We start from the raw sequence: 9990 nt of genomic DNA, 5'->3' as shown, positions 1-9990 counted from the left end.
AGTGGGGAGAGGGTGAGTGAGTGGGTGAGTGAGTGAGTGGGTGAGTGGGTGGGTGAGTGGGTGAGTGAGTGAGTGGGTGGGTGAGTGAGTGGGTGGGTGAGTGAGTGGGTGAGTGAGTGGGTGAGTGAGTGGGCGGGTGAGTGTGTGAGTGAGTTGGTGAGTGAGTGGGTGAGTGGGTGGGTGAGTGGGTGAGTGGGTGAGCAGTGGTGAGCACACGGCGGTGATGGTGAGGATACACTCGTAGAGCACACCTGGTGAGTGGGGAGAGGGTGAGTGGGTGGGTGAGTGAGTGAGTGAGTGGGTGGGTGAGTGAGTGGGTGGGTGAGTGAGTGGGTGAGTGAGTGGGTGAGTGAGTTGGTGAGTGAGTGGGTGAGTGGGTGGGTGGGTGAGTGAGTGGGTGAGCAGTGGTGAGCACACGGCGGTGATGGTGAGGATACACTCGTAGAGCACACCTGGTGAGTGGGGAGAGGGTGAGTGGGTGGGTGAGTGAGTGAGTGAGTGGGTGAGTGAGTGAGTGGGTGGGTGAGTGAGTGGGTGGGTGAGTGGGTGAGTGGGTGGGTGAGTGGGTGAGTGGGTGGGTGAGTGGGTGAGTGGGTGAGCAGTGGTGAGCACACGGCGGTGATGGTGAGGATACACTCGTAGAGCACACCTGGTGAGTGAGTGGGTGAGTGGGTGAGTGGGTGGATGAGTGAGTGGGTGAGTGGGTGGGTGGGTGAGTGGGTGGATGAGTGAGTGGGTGAGTGGGGGGTGAGTGGGTGAGTGGGTGAGTGAGTGAGTGAGTGGGTGGGTGGGTGAGTGAGTGAGTGGGTGAGTGAGTGTGTGGGTGAGTGAGTGGGTGAGTGGGGGGGTGAGTGGGTGAGTGGGTGAGTGAGTGAGTGAGTGGGTGGGTGGGTGAGTGAGTGAGTGGGTGAGTGAGTGAGTGGGTGAGTGAGTGGGTGAGTGAGTGAGTGGGTGAGTGAGTGGGTGAATGAGTGAGTGGGTGAGTGAGTGGGTGAGCAGTGGTGAGCACACGGCGGTGATGGTGAGGATACACTCGTAGAGCACACCTGGTGAGTGGGGAGAGGGTGAGTGGGTGGGTGAGTGAGTGAGTGAGTGGGTGAGTGAGTGAGTGAGTGGGTGAGTGGGTGGGTGAGTGTGTAGGTGAATGAGTGAGTGGGTGAGTGAGTGAGTGGGTGAGTGGGTGAGTGGGTGAGTGAGTGAGTGAGTGGGTGAGTGGGTGAGTGGGTGAGCAGTGGTGAGCACACGGCGGTGATGGTGAGGATACACTCGTAGAGCACACCTGGTGAGCGGGGAGAGGGTGAGTGGGTGGGTGAGTGGGTGGGTGAGTGAGTGGGTGAGTGAGTGGGTGGGTGAGTGAGTGGGTGAGTGAGTGAGTGGGTGGGTGGGTGGGTGAGTGAGTGAGTGGGTGAGTGAGTGAGTGAGTGGGTGGGTGAGTGAGTGAGTGGGTGAATGAGTGGGTGAGTGAGTGGGTGGGTGAGTGAGTGGGTGAGTGAGTGGGTGGGTGGGTGGGTGAGTGAATGGGTGGGTGGGTGAGTGGGTGAGTGGGTGGATGAGTGAGTGAGTGAGTGGGTGGGAGGGTGAGTGGGTGGATGAGTGAGTGGGTGAGTGGGGGGGTGAGTGGGTGAGTGGGTGAGTGAGTGAGTGAGTGGGTGGGTGGGTGGGTGAGTGAGTGAGTGGGTGAGTGAGTGGGTGAGTGAGTGGGTGAGTGAGTGGGTGAGTGAGTGAGTGGGTGAGTGAGTGAGTGGGTGAATGAGTGAGTGGGTGAGTGAGTGGGTGAGCAGTGGTGAGCACACGGCGGTGATGGTGAGGATACACTCGTAGAGCACACCTGGTGAGCGGGGAGAGGGTGAGTGGGTGAGTGAGTGGGTGGGTGAGTGAGTGGGTGAGTGAGTGGGTGGGTGAGTGAGTGGGTGGGTGAGTGAGTGGGTGGGTGGGTGGGTGAGTGAGTGAGTGGGTGAGTGAGTGAGTGAGTGGGTGGGTGAGTGAGTGAGTGGATGAATGAGTGGGTGAGTGAGTGGGTGGGTGAGTGAGTGGTGAGTGAGTGAGTGGGTGGGTGGGTGAGTGAATGGGTGGGTGGGTGAGTGGGTGAGTGGGTGGATGAGTGAGTGAGTGAGTGGGTGGGAGGGTGAGTGGGTGGATGAGTGAGTGGGTGAGTGGGGGGGTGAGTGGGTGAGTGGGTGAGTGAGTGAGTGGGTGGGTGGGTGAGTGAGTGAGTGGGTGAGTGAGTGAGTGGGTGAGTGAGTGGGTGAGTGAGTGAGTGGGTGAGTGAGTGAGTGGGTGAATGAGTGAGTGGGTGAGTGAGTGGGTGAGCAGTGGTGAGCACACGGCGGTGATGGTGAGGATACACTCGTAGAGCACACCTGGTGAGTGGGTGGGTGGGCAGTGGTGAGCACACGGCGGTGATGGTGAGGATACACTCGTAGAGTACACCTGGTGAGTGGGGAGAGGGTGAGTGGGTGGGTGAGTGAGTGAGTGAGAGTGAGTGGGTGAGTGAGTGAGTGAGTGGGTGAGTGGGTGGGTGAGTGTGTAGGTGAGTGAGTGAGTGAGTGGGTGAGTGAGTGAGTGGGTGAGTGGGTGAGTGAGTGAGTGAGTGGGTGAGTGGGTGAGTGGGTGAGCAGTGGTGAGCACACGGCGGTGATGGTGAGGATACACTCGTAGAGCACACCTGGTGAGCGGGGAGAGGGTGAGTGGGTGGGTGAGTGGGTGGGTGAGTGAGTGGGTGAGTGAGTGGGTGGGTGAGTGAGTGGGTGAGTGAGTGAGTGGGTGGGTGGGTGGGTGAGTGAGTGAGTGGGTGGGTGGGTGGGTGGGTGAGTGAGTGAGTGGGTGAGTGAGTGAGTGAGTGGGTGGGTGAGTGAGTGAGTGGGTGAATGAGTGGGTGAGTGAGTGGGTGGGTGAGTGAGTGGGTGAGTGAGTGAGTGAGTGGGTGGGTGGGTGGGTGAGTGAATGGGTGGGTGGGTGAGTGGGTGAGTGGGTGGATGAGTGAGTGAGTGAGTGGGTGAGTGGGTGGATGAGTGAGTGGGTGAGTGGGGGGGTGAGTGGGTGAGTGGGTGAGTGAGTGAGTGAGTGGGTGGGTGGGTGGGTGAGTGAGTGAGTGGGTGAGTGAGTGAGTGGGTGAGTGAGTGGGTGAGCAGTGGTGAGCACACGGCGGTGATGGTGAGGATACACTCGTAGAGTACACCTGGTGAGTGGGGAGAGGGTGAGTGGGTGGGTGAGTGAGTGAGTGAGTGGGTGAGTGAGTGAGTGAGTGGGTGAGTGGGTGGGTGAGTGTGTAGGTGAGTGAGTGAGTGAGTGGGTGAGTGAGTGAGTGGGTGAGTGGGTGAGTGAGTGAGTGAGTGGGTGAGTGGGTGAGTGGGTGAGCAGTGGTGAGCACACGGCGGTGATGGTGAGGATACACTCGTAGAGCACACCTGGTGAGCGGGGAGAGGGTGAGTGGGTGGGTGAGTGGGTGGGTGAGTGAGTGGGTGAGTGAGTGGGTGGGTGAGTGAGTGGGTGGGTGAGTGAGTGGGTGGGTGGGTGGGTGAGTGAGTGAGTGGGTGAGTGAGTGAGTGGGTGGGTGAGTGAGTGAGTGGGTGAATGAGTGGGTGAGTGAGTGGGTGGGTGAGTGAGTGGGTGAGTGAGTGAGTGGGTGGGTGGGTGAGTGAATGGGTGGGTGGGTGAGTGGGTGAGTGGGTGGATGAGTGAGTGAGTGAGTGGGTGGGAGGGTGAGTGGGTGGATGAGTGAGTGGGTGAGTGGGGGGTGAGTGGGTGAGTGGGTGAGTGAGTGAGTGGGTGAGTGAGTGAGTGGGTGAGTGAGTGGGTGAGTGAGTGAGTGGGTGAGTGAGTGAGTGGGTGAATGAGTGAGTGGGTGAGTGAGTGGGTGAGCAGTGGTGAGCACACGGCGGTGATGGTGAGGATACACTCGTAGAGCACACCTGGTGAGTGAGTGAGTGGGTGAGTGAGTGGGTGGGTGAGTGGGTGAGTGAGTGAGTGGGTGGGTGGGTGGGTGAGTGAGTGAGTGGGTGAGTGAGTGGGTGAGTGAGTGGGTGAGTGGGTGAGTGAGTGGGTGAGTGAGTGAGTGGGTGGGTTGGGTGAGTGGGTGGGTGGGTGAGTGGGTGAGTGGGTGAGTGAGTGGGTGAGTGAGTGAGTGGGTGGGTGGGTGAGTGGGTGGGTGAGTGAGTGGGTGAGTGAGTGGGTGGGTGGGTGAGTGGGTGGGTGGGTGAGTGAGTGAGTGGGTGAGTGGGTGAGTGAGTGGGTGAGTGAGTGAGTGAGTGGGTGAGTGAGTGGGTGAGTGAGGAGTGGGTGAGTGGGTGAGTGACTGAGTGAGTGAGTGAGTGGGTGAGTGAGTGGGTGAGTGGGTGAGTGAGTGGGTGAGTGGGTGAGTGAGTGAGTGAGTGGTGAGTGAGTGAGTGAGTGGGTGAGTGAGTGGGTGAGTGAGTGGGTGAGTGAGTGGGTGAGTGAGTGAGTGAGTGGGTGAGTGAGTGAGTGAGTGACCGAGTGAGTGAGTGAGTGGGTGAGTGAGTGGGTGAGTGAGTGAGTGAGTGGCTAAGTGGGTGAGTGGGTGAGTGAGTGAGTGAGTGGGTGAGTGAGTGGTGAGTGAGTGAGTGGGTGAGTGAGTGAGTGAGTGGGTGGGTGAGTGAGTGAGTGAGTGGGTGAGTGAGTGAGTGAGTGTGTGGTGAGTGAGTGAGTGTGTGGTGAGTGGCTAAGTGGGTGAGTGAGTGAGTGGTGAGTGAGTGAGTGGGTGAGTGGGTGAGTGAGTGGGTGAGTGAGTGGGTGAGTGAGTGGGTGAGTGAGTGGGTGAGTGAGTGAGTGGTGAGTGGTGAGTGAGTGAGTGGTGAGTGGTGAGTGAGTGGGTGAGTGAGTGAGTGAATGGGTGAGTGAGTGAGTGAGTGGGTGAGTGGTGAGTGGTGAGTGAGTGGGTGAGTGAGTGAGTGAATGGGTGAGTGAGTGGTGAGTGGTGTGTGAGTGAGTGAGTGGTGAGTGAGTGGTAGTGAGTGAGTGAGTGGGTGAGTGAGTGAGTGGGTGGGTGAGTGAGTGAGTGAGTGGGTGAGTGGTGAGTGAGTGAGTGAGTGGTGAGTGAGTGGTGAGTGGTGAGTGAGTGAGTGAGTGGTGAGTGAGTGGTGAGTGAGTGAGTGGTGGAGTGGGTGAGTGAGTGGGTGAGTGGTGAGAGAGTGGGTGAGTGAGTGAGTGGTGAGTGAGTGGGTGAGTGAGTGGTGAGTGAGTGGTGAGTGAGTGGTGAGTGAGTGGTGAGTGAGTGGTGAGTGAGTGGGTGAGTGGTGAGTGAGTGAGTGAGTGGGTGAGTGAGTGAGTGAGTGGGTGAGTGAGTGGTGAGTGAGTGGTGAGTGAGTGGGTGAGTAAGTGAGTGGTGAGTGGGTGAGTGGGTGAGTGAGTGGTGAGTGAGTGGGTGAGTGAGTGGGTGAGTGAGTGAGTGAGTGGTGAGTGAGTGAGTGGGTGAGTGAGTGGTGAGTGAGTGAGTGAGTGGTGAGTGGGTGAGTGAGTGGTGAGTGAGTGAGTGAGTGGTGGTGGGTGAGTGGTGAGTGAGTGAGTTGGTGAGTGAGGAGTGAGTGGTGAGTGAGTGAGTGAGTGGTGAGTGAGTGAGTGAGTGGTGAGTGGTGAGTGAGTGAGTGAGTGGTGAGTGAGTGAGTGGTGAGTGAGTGGTGAGTGAGTGAGAGGTGAGTGGGTGGGTGAGTGGGTGAGTGGAGTGAGTGAGTGGGTGGGTGAGTGAGTGGGTGAGTGAGTGAGTGAGTGGGTGAGTGAGTGAGTGAGTGGGTGAGTGGGTGAGTGAGTGAGTGGTGGGTGAGTGAGTGAGTGGGTGAGTGAGTGGGTGAGTGAGTGGGTGAGTGAGTGAGTGAGTGGGTGAGTGAGTGGGTGAGTGGGTGAGTGAGTGAGAGGGTGAGTGGGTGGGTGGGTGAGTGAGTGAGTGAGTGGGTGAGTGAGTGGGTGAGTGGGTGAGTGAGTGAGTGAGTGGGTGAGTGAGTGGGTGGGTGAGTGGGTGAGTGGGTGGGTGAGTGGGTGGAGTGAGTGAGTGAGTGGGTGAGTGGGTGAGCAGTGGTGAGCACACGGCGGTGATGGTGAGGATACACTCGTAGAGTACACCTGGTGAGCGGGAGAGGGTGAGTGGGTGGGTGAGTGAGTGGGTGGGTGAGTGGGTGAGTGAGTGGGTGAGTGAGTGGGTGAGCGGGGAGAGGGTGAGTGGGTGAGTGAGTGGGTGAGTGAGTGAGTGGGTGAGTGGGTGAGTGGGTGGGTGAGTGAGTGAGTGAGTGGGTGAGTGGGTGAGTGGGTGGGTGGGTGGGTGAGTGGGTGGATGAGTGAGTGGTGAGTGAGTGGGTGGGTGAGTGGGTTAGTGAGTGGGTGAGTGGGTGGGTGGGTGGGTGAGTGGGTGAGTGGGTGAGTGGGTGGGTGAGTGAGTGGGTGAGTGGGTGAGTGGGTGGGTGAGTGAGTGAGTGGGTGGGTGAGTGGGTGAGTGGTGAGTGGGTGAGTGAGTGGGTGAGTGAGTTGGTGAGCAGTGGTGAGCACACGGCGGTGATGGTGAGGATACACTCGTAGAGCACACCTGGTGAGTGAGTGAGTGGGTGAGTGAGTGGGTGGGTGAGTGGGTGAGTGAGTGAGTGGGTGGGTGGGTGGGTGGGTGAGTGAGTGAGTGGGTGAGTGAGTGGGTGAGTGAGTGGGTGAGTGGGTGAGTGAGTGGGTGAGTGAGTGAGTGGGTGGGTGGGTGAGTGGGTGGGTGGGTGAGTGGGTGAGTGGGTGAGTGAGTGAGTGGGTGAGTGAGTGAGTGGGTGGGTGGGTGAGTGGGTGGGTGAGTGAGTGGGTGAGTGAGTGGGTGGGTGGGTGAGTGGGTGGGTGGGTGAGTGAGTGAGTGGGTGAGTGGGTGAGTGAGTGGGTGAGTGAGTGAGTGAGTGGGTGAGTGAGTGGGTGAGTGAGTGAGTGGGTGAGTGGGTGAGTGACTGAGTGAGTGAGTGAGTGGGTGAGTGAGTGGGTGAGTGGGTGAGTGAGTGGGTGAGTGGGTGAGTGAGTGAGTGAGTGGGTGAGTGAGTGGGTGAGTGAGTGGGTGAGTGAGTGGGTGAGTGAGTGGGTGAGTGAGTGAGTGAGTGGGTGAGTGAGTGAGTGAGTGACTGAGTGAGTGAGTGAGTGGGTGAGTGAGTGGGTGAGTGAGTGAGTGAGTGGCTAAGTGGGTGAGTGGGTGAGTGAGTGAGTGAGTGGGTGAGTGAGTGGTGAGTGAGTGAGTGAGTGGGTGAGTGAGTGAGTGAGTGGGTGGGTGAGTGAGTGAGTGAGTGGGTGAGTGAGTGAGTGAGTGTGTGGTGAGTGAGTGAGTGTGGTGAGTGGCTAAGTGGGTGAGTGGGTGAGTGAGTGAGTGGTGAGTGAGTGAGTGGGTGAGTGGGTGAGTGAGTGGGTGAGTGAGTGGGTGAGTGAGTGGGTGAGTGAGTGGGTGAGTGAGTGAGTGGTGAGTGGTGAGTGAGTGAGTGGTGAGTGGTGAGTGAGTGGGTGAGTGAGTGAGTGAATGGGTGAGTGAGTGAGTGAGTGGGTGAGTGGTGAGTGGTGAGTGAGTGGGTGAGTGAGTGAGTGAATGGGTGAGTGAGTGGTGAGTGGTGAGTGAGTGAGTGAGTGGTGAGTGAGTGGTGAGTGAGTGAGTGAGTGGGTGAGTGAGTGAGTGGGTGGGTGAGTGAGTGAGTGGGTGAGTGGTGAGTGAGTGAGTGAGTGGTGAGTGAGTGGTGAGTGGTGAGTGAGTGAGTGGTGAGTGAGTGGTGAGTGAGTGAGTGGTGAGTGGGTGAGTGAGTGGGTGAGTGGTGAGAGAGTGGGTGAGTGAGTGAGTGAGTGGTGAGTGAGTGGGTGAGTGAGTGGTGAGTGAGTGGTGAGTGAGTGGTGAGTTGTGAGTGAGTGGTGAGTGAGTGGGTGAGTGGTGAGTGAGTGAGTGAGTGGGTGAGTGAGTGATTGAGTGGGTGAGTGAGTGGTGAGTGAGTGGTGAGTGAGTGGGTGAGTAAGTGAGTGGTGAGTGGGTGAGTGGGTGAGTGAGTGGTGAGTGAGTGGGTGAGTGAGTGGGTGAGTGAGTGAGTGAGTGGTGAGTGAGTGAGTGGGTGAGTGAGTGGTGAGTGAGTGAGTGAGTGGTGAGTGGGTGAGTGAGTGGTGAGTGAGTGAGTGAGTGGTGAGTGGGTGAGTGGTGAGTGAGTGAGTGAGGTGGTGAGTGAGTGAGTGAGTGGTGAGTGAGTGAGTGAGTGGTGAGTGAGTGAGTGAGTGGTGAGTGGTGAGTGAGTGAGTGAGTGGTGAGTGAGTGAGTGGTGAGTGAGTGGTGAGTGAGTGAGTGGGTGAGTGGAGTGGGTGAGTGGGTGAGTGAGTGGTGAGTGAGTGAGTGAGTGGGTGAGTGAGTGAGTGGGTGAGTGAGTGAGTGAGTGGGTAGTGGGTGAGTGAGGAGTGGTGGGTGAGTGAGTGAGTGGGTGAGTGAGTGGGTGAGTGAGTGGGTGAGTGAGTGAGTGAGTGGGTGAGTGAGTGGGTGGGTGAGTGGGTGAGTGAGTGGGTGAGTGAGTGGGTGAGCGGGGAGAGGGTGAGTGGGTGAGTGAGTGGGTGAGTGAGTGAGTGGGTGAGTAAGTGAGTGGTGAGTGGGTGAGTGGGTGAGTGAGTGGTGAGTGAGTGGGTGAGTGAGTGGGTGAGTGAGTGAGTGAGTGGTGAGTGAGTGAGTGGTGAGTGAGTGGTGAGTGAGTGAGTGAGTGGTGAGTGGGTGAGTGAGTGGTGAGTGAGTGAGTGAGTGGTGAGTGGGTGAGTGGTGAGTGAGTGAGTGAGTGGTGAGTGAGTGAGTGAGTGGTGAGTGGTGAGTGAGTGAGTGAGTGGTGAGTGGTGAGTGAGTGAGTGAGTGGTGAGTGGTGAGTGAGTGAGTGAGTGGTGAGTGAGTGAGTGGTGAGTGAGTGGTGAGTGAGTGAGTGGGTGAGTGAGTGGGTGAGTGGGTGAGTGAGTGGGTGAGTGAGTGAGTGAGTGGGTGAGTGAGTGAGTGAGTGGGTGAGTGAGTGAGTGAGTGGGTGAGTGGGTGAGTGAGTGAGTGGTGAGTGAGTGGGTGAATGAGTGAGTGAGTGGGTGAGTGAGTGGGTGGGTGAGTGGAGTGGGTGGGTGAGTGGGTGAGTGAGTGAGTGAGTGGGTGAGGTGGAGCAGTGGTGAGCACACGGCGGTGATGGTGAGGATACACTCGTAGAGCCACACCTGGTGAGCGGGGAGAGGGTGAGTGGGTGGGTGAGTGAGTGGGTGAGTGGGTGAGTGAGTGAGTGAGTGGGTGAGTGGGTGAGTGGGTGAGTGAGTGAGTGGGTGAGTGAGTGGGTGAGTGAGTGTATGAGTGAGTGGGTGAGTGAGTGGGTCAGTGGGTGAGTGAGTGGGTGAGTGAGTGAGTGAGTGGGTGGGTGGGTGGGTGAGTGAGTGGGTGGGTGAGTGGGTGAGTGAGTGGGTGAGTGAGTGGGTGAGCGGGGAGAGGGTGAGTGGGTGAGTGAGTGGGTGAGTGAGTGAGTGGGTGAGTGGGTGAGTGGGTGGGTGAGTGAGTGAGTGGGTGAGTGGGTGAGTGGGTGGGTGGGTGGGTGAGTGGGTGGATGAGTGAGTGGTGAGTGAGTGGGTGGGTGAGTGGGTGAGTGAGTGGGTGAGTGGGTGGGTGGGTGGGTGAGTGGGTGAGTGGGTGAGTGGGTGGGTGAGTGAGTGGGTGAGTGGGTGAGTGGGTGGGTGAGTGAGTGAGTGGGTGGGTGAGTGGGTGAGTGGTGAGTGGGTGAGTGAGTGGGTGAGTGAGTTGGTGAGCAGTGGTGAGCACACGGCGGTGATGGTGAGGATACACTCGTAGAGCACACCTGGTGAGTGAGTGAGTGGGTGAGTGAGTGGGTGGGTGAGTGGGTGAGTGAGTGAGTGGGTGGGTGGGTGGGTGAGTGAGTGAGTGGGTGAGTGAGTGGGTGAGTGAGTGGGTGAGTGGGTGAGTGAGTGGGTGAGTGAGTGAGTGGGTGGGTGGGTGAGTGGGTGGGTGGGTGAGTGGGTGAGTGGGTGAGTGAGTGAGTGGGT

The 9990-nt window shown here is 58.6% G+C and overlaps 1 protein-coding gene across 1 annotated transcript in view; it reads right to left on the bottom strand.

Moving 5' to 3' along the window:
• The window catches only part of LOC142923951 (uncharacterized), a 43468-nt gene that overhangs the window by 5320 nt on the left and 28158 nt on the right, over positions 1-9990 (bottom strand). The window lies entirely within an intron of this gene.

Source organism: Petromyzon marinus, unplaced genomic scaffold (genome assembly GCF_048934315.1).
Source record: "Petromyzon marinus isolate PM22_M1 ecotype Great Lakes invasive population unplaced genomic scaffold, UKy_Petmar_22M1.pri1.0 PM_Scaffold_95, whole genome shotgun sequence".
Lineage (NCBI taxonomy): Eukaryota > Metazoa > Chordata > Hyperoartia > Petromyzontiformes > Petromyzontidae > Petromyzon > Petromyzon marinus.
The sequence above is the reverse complement of the archived record's forward strand: the minus strand, read 5'-3'. Positions and strand labels throughout refer to the sequence as shown.